This window comes from Mobula birostris, chromosome X (assembly GCF_030028105.1).
Source record: "Mobula birostris isolate sMobBir1 chromosome X, sMobBir1.hap1, whole genome shotgun sequence".
Lineage (NCBI taxonomy): Eukaryota > Metazoa > Chordata > Chondrichthyes > Myliobatiformes > Myliobatidae > Mobula > Mobula birostris.
The window spans coordinates 73,249,400-73,267,296 of record NC_092402.1 but is presented as its reverse complement, the minus strand read 5'-3'; the positions used below and the strand labels follow the sequence as shown (position 1 = coordinate 73,267,296).

General features: G+C 41.6%; 1 protein-coding gene across 3 annotated transcripts in view; it reads right to left on the bottom strand.

The window, feature by feature from the left end:
• Nucleotides 1–17,897, bottom strand: part of LOC140191719 (solute carrier family 15 member 1-like) — a 152,194-nt gene that overhangs the window by 94,119 nt on the left and 40,178 nt on the right. The gene's annotated exons all lie outside the window — the stretch shown is intronic.

Sequence of the window (17,897 nt, the reverse complement as noted above, 5' to 3'; positions counted from 1 at the left end):
AATATGGCAAATGTTCAGGGGATATTTGAGTGGCGTTCTGCATAGGCACTTTCCAATGAGACAGGGAAAGGATGGTAGGGTACAGGAAATGTGGTGCACAAAGGCTGTTGAAAATCTAGTCAAGAAGAAAAGAAAAGCTTACAAAAGGTTCAAAAAACTATGTGATGATAGAGATCTAGAAAATTATACGGCTAGTATGAAGGAGCTTAAGAATGAAATTAGGAGAGCCAGAAGGGGCCATGAGAGAGCCTTGGCAGACAGGATTAAAGAAACTCCCAAGGCATTCAACAAGTATGTGAAGAGCAAGAAGATAAGACATGAGAGAATAGGATCAATCAAGTGTGACAGTGGAAAAGTGTGTATGGAACCGGAGGAGATAGCAGAGGTACTTAATGAATGCTTTGCTTCTGTATTCACTACGGAAAAGGATCGTGGTGACAGTAGGGATGACTTACAATGGAGTGAAAAGCTTGATCATGTATATATTAAGAAAGAGGATGTGCTGGAGCTTTTGGAGAGCGTCAAATTGGATAAGTCAATGGAACCAGACGAGATGTACCCCAGGCTACTGTGGGAGGCGAGGGAGGAGATTACTGAGCCTCTGACGATGATCTTTGCATCGTCAATGGAGACGGGAGAGGTTCAGGAGGATTGGAGGGTTGTGGATGTTGTTCCCTTATTCAAGAAAGGGAGTAGAGATAGCCCAGGAAATTATAGACCAGTGAGTCTTCTTCAGTGGTTAGTAAGTTGATGAAAAAGATCCTGAGAGGCAGGATTTATGAACATTTGGAGAGGCAATGATATGATTAGGAATAGTTAAAATGGCTTTGTCAAAGGCACGTCGTGCCTAACAAGCCTGATTGAATTTTTTGAGGATGTGACTAAACACATTGATGAAGGTAGAGCAGTAGATGTAGTGTATATGGATTTCAGCAAGGCATTTGATGAGGTACCCCATACAAGACTTATTGAGAAAGTAAGGAGGCATGGGATCCAAGGGGACCTTGCTTTGTTGATCCAGAATTGGCTTGCCCACAGGAGGCAAAGAGTGGTTGTGGATGGGTCATATTCTGCGTGGAGGTCGGTGACCAGTGGTGTGCCTCAGGGATCTGTTCTGGGACCCCTATTCTTTGTGATTTTTATAAATGACCTGAATGAGAAAGTGGAGGAATGAGTTAGTAAGTTTGCTGATGACACAAGTGTTGTGGGTGTTGTGGATCGTGTGAAGGACTGTCAGAGGTTACAATGGGACATCGATAGGATGCAAAACTGGGCTGAGAAGTGGCAGATGGAGTTCAACCCAGATAAGTGTGAAGTGGTTCATTTTGGTAGGTCAGATACGATGGCAGAATATAGTATTAATGGTAAGACTCTTGGCAGTGTGGAGGATCACAGGGACCTTGGGGTCCGAGTCCATAGGGCACTCAAAGCTGCTGTACAGGTTGACTCTATGGTTGAGAAGGCATACGGTGTATTGGCCTTCATCAACTGTGGGATTGAGTTTAAGAGCCGAGAGGTAATGTTGCAGCTATATAGGACCCTGTTCTGACACCACTTAGAGTACTGTGCTCAGTTCTGGTAACCTCACTACAGGAAGGATGTGGAAGCTAGAGAAAGGGTGCAGAGGAGATTTACAAGGAGGTTGCCTGCATTGGGGAGCATGCCTTACAAGAATAGGTTGAATGAACTTGGCCTTTTCTCCTTGGAGCAGCGGAGAATGAGAGGTGACCTGATAGAGGTGTATAAGATGATGAGAGGCATTGATCGTGTGGATAGTCAGGGGCTTTTTCCCAGGGCTGAAATGGCTAACACGAGAAGTCACAGTTTTAAGGTGCTTGGAAGTGGGTACAGAGGAGATGTCAGGGGTAAGTCTTTTACGCAGAGAGTGGTGAGTGCGTGGAATAGGCTGCCAGTGACGGTGGTGGAGGTGGATACTATAGGGTCTTTTAAGAGACTCCTGGATAGGTACATGGAGCTCAGAAAAATAGAGGGCTATGGGTAACCCGAGGTAATTTCTAAAGTAAGTACATGTTCAGCACAGCATTGTGGGCCGAAGGGCCTGTATTGTTCTGTAGGTTTTCTATGTTCTATGTTCTATCAACCTTCATCAATTATCTTCATCACCTTCTTTCCCTAGTTATTCCGTTTCTCTTGATGTATATGTCGACTGTCTTAGGATTCTCTTTCATCCTACTTGTGAAGGATATTTCACGGCCTCTCCTGGCTCTCCTCACTCCATTCTTGAACAGAGGGACCCACAGCTGAAACAGCTGCTGCAAATTCAGTCGAACACTCCCGTGCGTGGCACCAGGACCTCAAGACCATCAATCGATTTTATTCTTTCAAGGGAGAACAACTATCCTTAGTGGACCATTTGCTGTATTCTGTACTCAAGTCAGTAATGCAAGGATCTATTGGATGATGTGTAGAATCTTTTGCACATCTGCTCTATTGTGACATAACAACTACTTTACCCCTTGCCCTTTGTCCTGTGAATGCTCGGGTTGGCTCAGATTAACAAAATGTTCATTCCTATACAATCACTAGCACAGCACAAACCACCATTAAACAATTATCAAAGTACACACAGTTAATAGTATGGAAAAATATCCTTTGGATTTTGCCTTAATAAAAAAGCACATTATAATACAATTTTAATGTTTGTATCAAAATGCATCATTCATGATCTCTTGGCCTGTGTATCAATCCCTGTGTCCTTACATATTGACATATAAACAGAAGATTTGGGAACACTCAGCTGGTCAGGCGGCATCTGTGGTAAAAGAAACAGAGTTAATGTTTCAGGCTGAAGACACAAGACTGTGTAGATCATGGAGCATGTCCTTCAGTGAAAAACCATTCTCCACTTCATACAGTGGAGTCTAACACTGAAACAGAAACTGGGTGTTAGTATGGAGTTTAGACACCAGTCCCATATGGTATCTGGGTAAATTTGGAAACCTTGAGTATCTTCTTCCAACTGCTCCAGTCCCATGGATCTAGATGCATCTGTGTATCAAGATTGATCAGAGTCCTGGAGACACCAGAGACTGAGGAGGCTGGAATCTGGAGCAACATATAAGATGCTGAGGAACTCAATGGGTCAGGCATTATCTATGGTGGGAAGTGGACCATTGATGTTTTGGGTCAAGACCGTAGATGGCACCTGACCTGGTGAGTTCCTCCAACATCTTGTGTATGCGTGTCATTCAGACACTGTTCAACCCATGCACAACCACCAGCCTAATGGTCAACCATGTCAATCTTCAGGGGGCCCTGTCTTTCTGTGTCAGCTGGAAAGCAGACAGATTCATTGTTAACAACCTGGATGGTCCCTGACTCTCAGTCAAACTGGCTTCACTTTCTATTCACCATTATTTTTGCAACTAACATACACAACAGATGAATCTGTTCTTACTTTATTGCCCTCTGATTTTCCTCATTGTTGCTTCTTTCCTGGGGTGTGAGCAACCCAGCATCTTGGAGGAAAGGTTAGTATCAGAACATCAAGACACCGTGGTCAAAATCAACATCCTTCAGAAGGTATAAACCATTCAGTAGTAATATTATGATGGCTGCTATGGTGACGTACAAGGAACATCAAAGAAAGGCAAAACTCCGGAAGCATTAGTCTGCACTTAATTCCAGAAAGGAACTAGTCTTAGCTCACATTCACACCCACACCTACAGGCTTTCTACTGGATCAAGGGCTTGTTAAATGTCTATTACTACTGTCAGATGCTGCAGCTGTGCTTCAGGTGGCTTCAGTTTTAATGCCACCGGCCCGCATACAATGAATTAAGAGGAAAAGGGATGGGTGCAGCAAAAACAGGCAATTCAGAAACAACAGATTTTGCAACAGGAAGGCAGTAGATTGAGACAGAGAGATTCATGATGTTGGCAGAGAAAGGATTATGATGGCTTGCTTATCTTGCTCATTGAACTGAAATATGCAGGGTTTGGGATACCTTGATTCTGAAGCCGATGTGAGAAAGAGTGAGCAAATTCATGTTCTTTCTACGGATTAATTGTATTCATAGAAACATAGAAACACAGAAAACCTACAGCACAATACAGGCCCTTCGGCCCACAATGCTGTGCCAAACATTTCCTTACTTTAGAAATTACCTAGGGTTACCCATAGCCCTCTATTTTTCTAAGCTCCATCTACCTATCCAGGAGTCTCTAAAAAGACCCTATCGTATCTGCCTCCACCACCATTGCTGGCAGCCCATTCCACACACTCACCACCATCTGCGTAAAAAACTTACCCCTGACATCTCCACTGTACCTACTTCCAAGCACCTTAAACCTGTGCCCTCTTGTGATAGCCATTTCAGCCCTGGGAAAAAGCCTCTGACTGTCCACACGATCAATGCCTCTCATCATCTTATACACCTCTATCAGGTCACCTCTTATCCTCCGTCGCTCCAAGGAGAAAAAGCCAAGTTCATTCAACCTATTCTCATAAGGCATGCTCCCCAATCCAGGCAACATCCTTGTAAATCTCCTCTGCACCCTTATCTGGGTTGAACTCCATCTGCCACTTCTCAGCCCAGTTTTACATCCTATCAATGTCCCGTTGTAACCTCTGACAGCCCTCCACACTATCCACAACACCCACAACCTTTGTGTCATCAGCAAATTTACTAACCCATTCCTCCACTTCCTCATCCAGGTCATTTATATAAATCACGAAGAGTAAGGGTCCCAGAACAGATCCGTGAGGCACTCCACTGGTGACCGACCTCCACGCAGAATATGACCCATCTACAACCACTATTTGCCTTCTGTGGGCAAGCCAATTCTAGATCAACAAAGCAAGGTCCCCTTGGATCCCATACCTCCTTACTTTCTCAATAAGTCTTGCATGGGGTACCTTATCAAATGACTTGCTGAAATCCATGTACACTACATCTACTGCTCTACCTTCATCACGTGTTTAGTCACATCCTCAAAAAATTCAATCAGGCTCGTAAGGCTCGACCTGCCTTTAACAAAGCCATGCTGACTATTCCTAATCATATCATTGCCTCTCCAAATGTTCATAAATCTTGCCTCTCAGGATCTTTTCCATCAACTTACTAACCACTGAAGTAAGATTCACTGATCTGTAATTTCCTGGGCTATCTCTACTCCCTTTCTTGAATAAGGGAACAACATCTACAACCCTCCAATCCTTCAGAACCTCCCCCATCCCCATTCATGATGCAAAGATCATTGCCAGAGGCTCAGCAATTTCTTCCCTCGCCTCCCACAGTAGCCTGGGGTACATCTCGTCCAGTCCTGGAGACTTACCCAACTTGATGCTTTCCAAAAGCTCCAGCACATTCTCTTTCTTAATGTCCATATGCTCAAGCTTTTCAATCCACTGTAAGTCATCCCTACAATCGCCAAGATCCTTTTCCATAGTGAATACTGAAGCAAGGTATTCATTAAGTACCTCTGCTATCTCCTCCAGTTCCATACACACTTTTCCACTGTCACACTTGATTGGTCCTATTCTCTCATGTTTTATCCTCGCTCTTGCTCTTCACATACTTGTAGAATGCCTTGGGGTTTTCTTTAATCCTGTCTGCCAAGGCCTTCTCATGGCCCTTTCTGGCTCTCCTAATTTTCTTTCTTAAACTCCTTCCAGCTTGCCTTATAATCTGCTAGATCTCTATCATTACCTAGTTTTTTGAACCTTTCGTAAGCTTTTCTTTTCTTCTTGACTAGATTTTCTACAGCCTTTGTACACCACTGTTCCTGTACCCTACCACCCTTTCCATCTCATTGGAACGTACCTATGCAGAGCACCATGCAAATATCCCCTGAACATTTGCCACATTTCTGCTGTACATTTCCCTGAGAACATCTGTTCCCAATTTATGCTTCCAAGTTCCTGCCTGATAGCTTCATATTTCCACTTACTCCAATTAAACGCTTTCCTAACTTGTCTGTTCCTATCCTTCTCCAATGCTATGGTAAAGGAGATAGAATTGTGATCACTTCCTGTGTGAAGTTTGCACCATGGAATTTCAAGAAGAGTTTTGGTGCTATGGTACATTCTTTCTTGAACCTAGACTGCACTGAGATTTGGTTTAAGTGAACCGTGAGGATGATATCCCTCTAGTGTTTTAAGGTGCCTATAATGGTAGTCCATGCCCTGGAAATGCAGGTGGGCAAGGATCACCACCACCTGGTAAAAGTTCAAAGTTCACAGTAAATTTATCATCAGAGTACACACATGTAACCATGTACAACACTGAGATTCATTTTCTTGTGGGCATACTCAACAAATCTACAGAATAATAACCATAACAGAATCATTGAAAAACCACCCAACTCGGGTTTTCAACCAGAGTGCAGAAGACAACAAACTGTACAAATACAAAAGAAGAAATAATAATAATAAATAAATAAGCAATAAATATTGAGAACATGGGATGAAGAATCCTTGAAAGTGAATCCATTGGTTGTGGAATACACATCAAAGTTGCTGGTGAACACAGCAGGCCAGGCAACATCTCTAGGAAGAGGTACAGTCGACGTTTCAGGCCGAGACCCTTTGTCAGGACTAACTGAAAGAAGAGCTAGTAAGAGATTTGAAACAACACACATCAAAGTTGCTGGTGAACGCAGCAGGCCAAGCAGCATCTGTAGGAAGAGGTGCAGTCGACGTTTCAGGCCGAGACCCTTCGAGGGGGAGGTGGGGCATTAGCAGAAGTTAGAGAAGTCAATGTTCATGCCACCTTCCCCTCGTAACCCATCTGTTATTTATTTTTATACACACATTCTTTCTCTCACTCTCCTTTTTCTCCCTCTGTCCCTCTCACTATACTCCTTGCCCATCCTCTGGGTTTCCCCCCTCCCCCTTTTCCTTCTCCCTAGGCCTCCTGTCCCATGATCCTCTCGTATCCCTTTTGCCTATCACCTGTCCAGCTCTTGACTCCATCCCTCCCCCTCCTGTCTTCTCCTATCATTTTGGATCTCCCCCTCCCCCTCCCACTTTCAAATCTCTTACTAACTCTTCCTTCAGTTAGTCCTGACGGAGGGTCTCGGCCCAAAACGTCGACTGTACCTCTTCCTAGAGATGCTGCCTGGCCTGCTGCGTTCACCAGCAACTTTGATATGTGTTGCTTGAATTTCCAGCATCTGCAGAATTCCTGTTGTTTCTATTGGCTGTGGGATCATTTCAATGATGGGCAAGTGAAGTTGAGTGAAAATCAGTCCTGCCGAAGGGTTTCAGCCCGAAAAGTCGACTGTACACTTTTCTATAGATGCTGAATTCCTCCAGCATTTTGAGTGTGCTGCTTGGACTTCCAGCATCTGCAGATTTTTGCTTATCCTTGGTTCATCTTGACTGGTCCTTGACCTCAGTGTCATTTTCCTGCACTAACCCTAGATCCCACAACATCCCCAAATCTATGGCTCACTGTTTTGAATGCACTCACAAACTGAACCTTATTGCTCTCCTGGATAGAGAACTCCAAAGATTTACCACTGGGTGAAGATGTTTCTTCCCATCTCTGTCCAGAATAACCGATAGCACCTTGAGGAAACCCATGCGGTCATGGACAGAATGTACAAACTCCTTACAGCTTCTGGTACTGTAAAGCATTGCGCTAACCACTAACCACTATGCTACCATGCCGCCCCCCCCCCCCAAAATGATCTTCAGGCATTACATACTGTAGTTCATGAATGCTCTGATATAACTGACATATGAAGAATGGTCATATGTATAAAAAATCAACTGAATGCAAAGAACAGTGACAGCAAAATATAAGTTTATTTGGTCACAGTATGTGTAAAAGTGTTAAATTGCAGAATTGAACTGTATGGTCTAGATTTCTGATCAAAGTTGTTTATAGCAAACTGGTTCGACTTCATTTCATCTAATTTACGGTTCAGATGTAAACACACCTCTTGATTAGAAACATGAAAGGATACACCTATTTACCACACCTATTTTTTTTCAATCCTACAATTAAGGATTTCAATGACATATATTGAAGGTATTCATCTAGCAGTTTTTCTAGGAGTAGCCAAGCACCATTAGGAGAACAATTTAATAAAAAGTGACATAGTATCAGGTACTTAGTGATCGAGAGCCGCGGTTTACACTGATCCACCAATGCAATTATAACACACTCTCAGACTATATGGAAATCCATGATTAAGTTATTGCTATAACCTGTACTCATACAGTCCCTTCCATGATCTTCAGACATAAAAAACACTTCCTAGCTAAGTAAGTACCTTCAGAAGTGTAATCACAGTTGTAATTTAGGCAAATAGATACAAGTCTGCCCTCACAAGATCCCTCAGTCAGCAATCGCATAAATGGTCACCAATTTTTATGTGTGATCAAAGGATAAGTAGCCCCCCATTCCTCTTTAAAGAGTGTCTATGTGTGATTGGCATATTAAATTGCTACTATCTTAAAACCTTCAGTCATATCCTCCTTCCATCTTCCAGCCTCATGAAAATACAAGCCAGATTTATGTAATCTGTGACGTGAATCCACTGCAGGGGTATTTCACAAGGAGACTTAAACTTAAAATTAGAGTTGATCATTCAGGAGTGTAATCAGGAAGCATTTTCCACAAAAAGAACAGCAATAATCTGGAAGGTAGTCCACCAGATCACCATGGGAATATGCGAGATGGAAGTAGGAGCAGGCTCTCTGACTGACCAGGTTCTCCTCCATTCAATAGCATCTGCAATCCAATGTCATAAACCTACCAACCGCAGATATAAATATTATCAATAAATAAGCATCCATGACCCTCTAATAAGGAATTCCAAAGATTCGTAACCACCTAATTACAGAAATGTCTCCTCAACTCATTTCGAGTTGGTCAACCCCTTATCCTCAGTTTATTCCCTGTTTCTTGGCTCTCCAACAAGTGGAAAAAGCCTCTTAGCATCTGCCTATTGGGATTTTATTTATTTCAAGACTGGCTCTCCTTTTTCTAAACTCAAGTGAAAATAAGTCCAAATCCATCAGCATCAGATAACCCCCCCATATCCTTGGTTCCAATGATAGACAATATCCATGGAACAGTGTACCAGTGAGAAACAGAATGCAGGGAACCCAAACCCTTTTTGAGGGGTGGTACCTGTAAAATTGGCCTCCAGTGAAATACATTGCCTTAGAGACCCAAACTACAAAAAGGAGCAATGCCCACAAAACCAGACTCCAATGTCTAACAGCAAACATAGAACTAGATGAGAGCTAACAACCAGAACATAGACATCGACCTGAGACAGTACCATGGAATATGAACCCCAGTGAGCCATGGTGTTCATCCAACTGACCTCAGTGAAAGGTATTGAATGCAGAACCTGATCCCCAAGAAGGGTTAATCCTGAACCCAGGAAGAGAGCTTTTAAAAAGTTAAAAGTTAAAGTAAATATACTACCCATAGCAATGGTGGAAGAAGATTGATTAGTATTTCTCAATTAATTATATCCTTGAAATTTTTTTTCCTGGTGAAGATGGGTAAATTGCAATGAAGAAAAACTAACTGGGGATTTCTATCTAAGAGGTGGTACAATTGTGAGCTGAAGGGCTCCTGCTATTTTGTAGTATTCTACGAATTCAAATCCTATTATTTTGTTAAAGACATTCAATCTCTGAGGCAAGAAGCAGCAACTTGGATGGTGCCTACTGCCTCCTCATATACACACCAACGGACCAGCAGCAAGCAGACAGAAACTGGCAGCTCAGAAATTTAACTTTGATAAATATACTTAATTACTTACATTGACTTCAAACTTAGAAAGCTAGAAATACTGGTCCATCCGTGTTCCTTCACTATTTGCTCTAAACCAGTTTTGATTCTTCTTCCAGTTTCACAGCACAGGCAGGTCATACTTTCTACATCCAATCAGGTTTAGAAATAAAACTGGGCAGGGAACAGCTGCACATACAGGTAGCTGCACCGTCCCACTCTACATAAATCTCAGTAGTCAGTAATCAGTAATCATATATGGAAGACAACCCGCCCACATAACATAATCTGTCAAAGAGTGGGAACACCAATATCTGACATAAGTAGACATAGTCAAAAGATTGGGGGTTTTCATTTCAAACTGAGGCATGTAGGAACTTCTTTTTTAAATACCTCAAAGATTATTCAGCAGATTTAAAGAGGAAACAAATATTTTTGTAAAAAAGTGAGGAATTCAAGGATCTGTGGAACTAGCATATTAGAGGAGTTGAAAGTTGAGAAAGATCAACCATGATGATATTGAATGGTAGGGGAGGTTTGTGAGGCCAACTGACCTAATGCCACTTCTATTATTTTAACGTTTTTATGTTCCCCACCCTGACATGTCCCACTTCACTCCACACACCCACCAGCCATCTGTCCCTCAAGGTCCCAGCTCACCAAATGCACAGCCACACCAAGTCCCTGTGCATCTTAACTCACCCTACAGACACCAACCTGTAGGGTCCAAGGAGCGGTGAAAGGCAACGTCCATCACTAAGTACCCCCACCACCCAGACATGCCTTGTTCTCATTGGAAAGGAGGTAAGAAACCTGAAGACACACACTCAATGATTCAGGAAAGCTTTTTCCCTCTGCCATATGATTCCTAAATGGACATTGAACCCATGAACACTATCTCACTACTTTTCTTAATATACAGTATACTACTTCTGTTTTGCACTATCTTAATCTATTTAATATACACATATATATTTACTGTAATTGATTTACTTATTTATTTTTTACTTTCTATATGATCATATATCACATTGTACTGCTGCTGCTAAGTTAACACATTTCACAACACATGCCAATGATAATAAATCTGATTCTGATTCTAATTCTCAACTTGTCCTGGACTATTGCAGCTCACCTCACACACAGCAGCCATCACTGGTTTGCCCTAGTTAACCCCTAAACCACCAGCAGTCACTCATTGCAGTCATAGTTTTACAGCACACAAACAGGCCCTTCCATCTTCCATATCCATGTCAACCTTTTATTACCCAACCACATGAATCCCTCATACCAGCACTTGGTCCATAGCCTTCTATATCTTGGTGAACAAACCTGTGGGATTATTGACTTTCCTTGGCATTCAGATCTCAGCCACAACACTGAACTCCTCATGTGTGAAGCCAACTTTTGATTAACACTTCTACTTGAGGTGATTTACTATCAGTGTCTTTTCCCTCATCAGCACAATGATAAGGACTGAGAATAAGGGGCCAACTTTGCTCTTGTAACAATCCAGTCCCTGGACTATGAAACTCCAGAAAACGTGGCAGAGGCATGAAACACCACAACTCCACTCAGTCACACATCAGCCATCGTATTGGTATTGGTATTAGTATATTATTGTCACATGCGCCAAGATACAGTGAAAAGCTTGTCTTGCATACTGTTCATACAGATCAGATCATTACACAGTGAATTGAGCTGGAATACGGTAAAACAATAACAATGCAGAATAAAGTGTAAAAGCTACAGAAAAAGTGCAGTGCAGGTAAATGATAAACTGCAAGATCATAACAAGGTAGATTATGAGGATAAGAGTCCATTTATTGTACAAGAGGTCCATCCGACAGTCTGAAGCTGTCCTTGAGCTTGGTGGTACGGTGGATTTCATTTAATTGCACCATCGGTTAATCAGAGCAGCCACTTATTTGGGACAGCTCTTAAAGAACTAATTGAGAAAATAGCCGAGATTCCATTTGTTTATTTGGAACACAATGCTACTTATTTGAGACAGGAGACTGTTGCCGAACAGTTTCTAATTAGCGTCAGTCATGTGCACCTGTGTGGCCGTTAGACACTACACCGTGCTTCAAGTGAACAGTTTTTAAATAGCGTCAGCTGCATGTGTTTGTGTTCAAGAAGTAGTGATTTTTGTCACCGATAGTTGGCAAGAAATAAACAGTAAGACAATTCAAATCTATTTTGCTCACTATGGTTTCAAGCTTCCGGACTTGGAGACGCCAGAAATGGCTGGAAGTGAAAATGAAACAATTCCATTACTTCAACAAGTTCGGACCTATGAAGAACTTGAAGGTATTGACAATCAACTTGAAAGTTACAATGAAACTGAAGATTTGGAGGATGCAATAATCGAAAGCATTGTATGAAAGCAGCCATTATCTCCACTAGGTATCTACACTGATTTTATTCATTTACAGTCAATCAAAAGAACAAAGCTGCATACACTGGATTAATTCCTCCATCAATAACTATTAAGAACAAATACACGGTTTTATAATACTGTATTAGTATTGATACTGTTCTAATTTGTTCTGTATTTTATTTAAATATATAATTTCTTACTCAGTTTAATGGTAGTTTGCCTTTTTTATAACTTTTACTATTTTCATGAAACTTTGGTTAATTGGGGCAGCCACTTAATTGGGCCAAAATGTACTCGTCCCAATGTGTTCCAATTAACCAGAATCCACTATGTATGCTTTCAGTCCTTTGTATTTTCTGTCCAGTGAGAGAGGGGAGAAAAGAGAGTGTTTGGAGTGGGTGAGGTCTTTGATTATGGTGGCTGCTTTACTGAGGCAGCAAGAAGTGTAGACAGAGTCAATAGAGGGAAGGCCAGTTCCTGTGATGTGCTGAGCTGTATCCACAACTCTGCAGTTTCTTGTGAGCACATGCACAACAGTTGCTATACCAAACTGTTATGCATCCAGACGGAATGCTTTCTATGGTTCAGTAGTAACATAACATTCTTGTCTCTGAGTCAGGCCATGGAATTTCACCACAGTAACAAGCACATAACTTTGGCACCAACTGGCAGTGTTGCCATGTGGATGGTGTGGTAACAGAAGGTTTGATCTGCCTTCTCAAATAGATTTAATGAATCCATCTGATCCTATGCAATCCCATAGGATGAAAACAATCTCTGCATCCTGGCTGTTACTTAATGCTCATACGCCAACCATCAGTAATTTGATGATTACTTCATGCTGGTATGTATCCATGTGGAGATGATGCTGATGACTAAACTTCAAGAACTTTTAATTCTCTTGGGAAGTCTTGAGTATATTATACTGTTAGCGAGTAGAGAGATCTATAACTAGAAGATATAAAGATGGGAATCATTGCTATAATCAAGGGCCAGTCTTCAACTACTTCAATTGAATAGATTTATACCTACATGCAGTCTGAAATCATAAAGTACAGCAAAGACCACTCTGTATGTGGAAGAGCAGCAGTACTGTTACATAATAGACAGCCATTTGACCCTGTATTTCTGCAACAATTGGTTTCCCAATGTGCACGTGTATAGTATATAGATATACACCTCTTTTATAGCAAGCCTACAATTCTTTTCCTACATTGCTCACAACAATGACCTAGAGATTGATCAGTAACTTCTGGAGACAAGGATAACCTTGGGGAGTTGGCAACCCTACAAGTGAAATAATCTTGCTCTTCTTCAGCATTCACTCAGAACTGAAGATGGCTTATTTGTTTTCACCATGCCTTTGTGGGTTCTGACTGGCTAATAAATCCGGTAAAGGATCTGCATACTCTTTTACAGGACGCTGAAGGGAGGTCGCTTGGTAGTTACTGGTGTTGTGTATTCCTTCTGCTCCTTACATCAGTTTTCTGCATGCTTCCAATGCATGGACTCCAGGTTCTCAATCTTTTCCCAAATGCTCTTCTACATTCATGGGCCAGAGACTCCCACCAGTTATTGGAGAAACTGCAACTTTCTTAAGGAGGCTTTAAGCACATCCTTGAACCATTTCCTCCAGCTGCACCCTGATAATCCCTTCTCATGACAGATCTCAGAATAGCATCTATTTCAGGAGTCTGATATCAGGCATCTGAATGCGGCAGCCTGAGTGTAATTAGGGCCACAATGGTGGAACGTTGGCCTGGCAGGAGACACTGATATTGGTTTGGATGTCCCTCCTGTAAGCTTTGAGAATTTTGCAGAGGCAGCATTAGAGATATGATTCCACAATATTAGGTGTCTACTATTGGTAGTCCAGGTCCCAGCAGACCATGAGCTTTGTGCCAGCTCTCAAATATTAAAATAGTGGACAGAAGCTGACACACAAATGTAACAAATTCTCAGCCTTTAATTTCTCATTCATGTTCTGATAAATACCTCCCAATTATTGTTGGATCACTCAGTCATAAAGTGTTCTGATCTGCTCCACTTTAGCAAAAACGGGTCAAAAATATTGGTAAAAGCAATATAGATCTGTGGTCAGATAGCAATAGTTATCTGAGATGGGCCTTCTGTTTCTATGTATTTTGTGATTTAATGATTAGCGTTCAGACACCAGGTTATTTGTTACTTGCGCACCTTGGATTAGGGAAGCAGTACATGCCTGCCCTCTGGAGGACTACATGAGTAAATGCACAGGAATAAATGTCACACATCAGGAAAGTGGATGTAAGTTATATGTTGTTTCCAGCTAAAAAAAAAGCTAGATGAAGATGAAGAAGCAGAGTTGGAATGTCATAGTCTCACTAATTTCACATCAGTAGAGAAAGGATACTTGGGAAATTAGTAGGAGTAATTATTTGAATAGGGAAGGATATGGTGTTATAAATTTATCAAAAGCAAATTTATTTTTATTCACTTTCCAAATCTAGGCATAGTTGGAGAGGCCAGCACTCACTAGTCAGCTGTCAAGAGAAAACACAGTGATATAGGAGATTTCCCAGTAGCAGGAATAGGCTGGATGGAACAGAGGGAACTAGAAATTCCGTCACGCAGCTCCCAAACAAAGGTGCAATGTTGCACCCATTTCTGAGATTCCGAGCATCCACTGGGAAATTTAACATCCAAATTTGCACTAGGACTCTTTTTCCCTGCTGAAAAACTCCCAGAAATGATGTCAACAATTGCGTAATGCTCCAAATTCACCTCCAGTATATTTTTCAAGCCCAGAGGTCTGAAAAATGGCAGTTTTTATTGGCTCTCGAAATTGCCAGCTTTTAAAAATTGGCATTGTCCTGAAATAATGGGCCACCTATTTTTTTTATCTTTAATAAGATGTGGACTACCCTGACCTCAAGTACAGCATCTACTTCTACTTACAATGACCCAGAAGGAATCTCAGGAGAGGCAGTATCATTAGTCTCACCACACACCACCCCCCATCTCCCTGTACCCCTGCAGCTATTCTCTCTCACGTGCCCAACAACAGCCCTTTCAATTTTTTTATTAAAGTTAATAAAATAACACAGTAGCCAGCTAATTCACCAGCATATAGTGTTTGGAAGTAAACCAAATCCATGTGGTCATAGAAAAAAGGTGCAAACTCCATGTAGAGTGTGCCCAAGGTCACATAAAGAAGCATAAGAGAGTAACACAAAGTATTTCACCACTCTGCCACCCTCTCATGTGACTGGATTGCTTTTCCCATAGAAGTCAAGTTTAGGGTCACTGTTTGCTTCTTAGTTTGGTATGATCTTCATCACACCTCACTTCACTGCTTCACTGATGCATTAGGGAGGTCACCAAGGTCAATAAGAGAAGGTCATTGTTTTCCCTCGACTCCTGACCAATACAGTGGCTTCCCAGGAGAGGCGAGAAACTCAGGATGAATAAATCTGAGAAACTCCTCTTCAGTGCAGACTGGGCACATAAATGTGCCAGTATTGCAGGCTTCCCCAAAGCACTGGTGCTCACAAACTGCAATCATGTAGTATTACTTCTTGAAGAGACTTCCCTGACACACCCTTGTAGGTAATGTTCTTCACCAGTCTTCCAAAGTCCCTCTTACTCCTGTATAGCACATCAGTCACCTCTATCCCCCACCCACGCACCACACCAATTATTCAAGCAACCATTCATTAAGTAGTAATCCTCCCCAGTAGCCCGAAGAGTACATCTTGTACATCTCTGACCAATTTGGCTATCAAGTCTCAGTTACTTAGCTACACACTGGCAGCAAGGAGACTTGGAACAGATACAAGGCAGCATTAAAACAGGGAAACTCAATAACATTGTGTGAACCTTGCTGTTGAAGATTGCTAAATTAATGCTAAATTATTAACTCTGATTACTGCCATTGTCTATAAGGAGTTTGTCCATTCTCCTCGTGACCATGTGGGTTTCCTCCAGGTGCTCCACTTTTCTCCCACAGTCCAAAGACATACCGGTTGGTAGGTTAATTGGTCATTGTAAATTGTCCCATGACTAGGCTAGGATTAAATTGGGGAATTGCTGGATAGCGTGGCTTGAATGCCCAAGAGGGCCTATTCTGCACGTAGCTCAATAAATAAATAAATTCTCTCTCCATAACTGTTGCCTACCATGCTGGTTTTGTGTCAGGTTTCAAGCATCTGCAGCATTTTGCTTTGAAGGTGTTACCAGATATTCATATAGTCCTTCTATGGGTATGGATATCCATCCAACTCTAATCCTAGGAATGTACATCTCGCACAATCTCTCATCCTACACAGTCAGGGAAGCTCACCAATGCCTCTACCTTCTGAGGAGGCTGAAGAGAGCTAGACATGCACATCTATACTTATGTCCCTTGACTTCTGACTAATCCTGACCAAGCAGAGGTGAGCAACTCAAGGTGCACAGCAGAGAGCATCCTAACAAGCTGCATTACACCACGGTACAGAAACTGCACTACGATGGACAGGAAGGCTCTACAATGGGTAGTCGAAACTTCCCAACATTGGCACCAGCCTACCCACCATCAAGGATACATATACGGAAAGGTGTCGGGAAAAGGCCAATAACATCATGAAGGATCCCACCCACCCACCCTGGTCATGGACTGTTTGTCCCACTCCTATCAGACAGGAGGCTACATAGCATCCACACCACGACCACCAGACTCAGAAACTGTTACTATCCCCAAGCAGTAAGGCTGCTCAACCCGCACCCCCCCCACCATGCTCCCCGCCACCACTACTTTATCATTTCCTGTCAGGGTCACCTTATGTACGGACACTCCTGTGCCCACTGTCACTTTATGGACATACAATCAATTTAGGTATATAAGCTATCTTATGTATTTATATTTATTGTGTTCTTTATCTTCTTATGTTTTTCTTTGTATTGCATCAGATATAGGGTAACAATTATTTTGTTCTTCCTTACACTTGTGTTTTGGACATGACATTAAACAATCTTGAATCTTAATACAAACTTGAGAACCATGAATCATTCAAAGCATCTGGTTAATATTCTTTATTTAATCAAGCAAATGAGAAATCAAAACACAAAATCTTCATGCACTGTAAATGACCTACATATATCAAACTTACTCACATACCAGGGACTCCTTCAGGTGCAATACCCCAAGAACTCTAGTACATTGCTTCATAGACATGCTTAATTAGAATAGACAGAAGTGAATCTCACATACAACTATATTCTGTAAAACGCTGTTAGGCTGTACACTCATGTTATGATGAATTTAGTTACAACCATTTGTTATCCATCTTGTTGCTTATTCCACTGTGGACTTTCCAAATACGAAACTTTATTAGCTTCTTAAGTATTGGAACCCTAACTCATCCCAGAATGTTTGTAACACAAATCAATTCACATGGCTGTGCCCTCCATTCCTATGATATTTTGGTAATAAGGTAAAGTCTTCTACATAATAGCTCTAAATTTCATATAGTCATATCTACTGTGAAACCATTCTTTAACATGGAGTTATATATTTATATTAATAAAAGATTAATATAACAAATTCCCATGTGCTTGTGCTCATCGTGCAAAATGCAAAGACAACACAGGCATCTGACCTAACCCTTCCTATTTAATAACTGAAACCAGAGTCCAATTGAAATGAAAGTTAGGGCTCCAGTTGTATACCTAGACTAATCAGTGTATATGTATAAATATAATTCCACACAGATATTGACACTGACCATTTTGTTTGAACAGGTGAAGGGATAAATATTTGCTTCATATTCCTG